The sequence below is a fragment of the Prunus dulcis genome, chromosome 6 (assembly GCF_902201215.1).
Source record: "Prunus dulcis chromosome 6, ALMONDv2, whole genome shotgun sequence".
In the NCBI taxonomy this organism is placed as follows: domain Eukaryota; kingdom Viridiplantae; phylum Streptophyta; class Magnoliopsida; order Rosales; family Rosaceae; genus Prunus; species Prunus dulcis.
In genome coordinates, this window is record NC_047655.1 from 16648493 (window position 1) to 16648722 (window position 230).

The following is a 230-nucleotide window of genomic DNA, read 5'->3' on the forward strand; positions in this document are numbered from 1 at the left end:
ACTGACTAGAATGAGCAATAATTTGAATAGAGATGGAGTTGTCATTCCATAACAACCAAACACCCCNAGAAAAACCAGTAGCATCAACAATATGATAATTAGAAAAACCCAAGTTCTTAGCAATTTGCAAAGCTCTAGCACCACCAATTCTAGGCTCAAGAATAGCTAGAATATCAATAGCATAAGCCNTTTTTAAATCTTTAATAGTACGAGCACAACTTTCCTTGCCA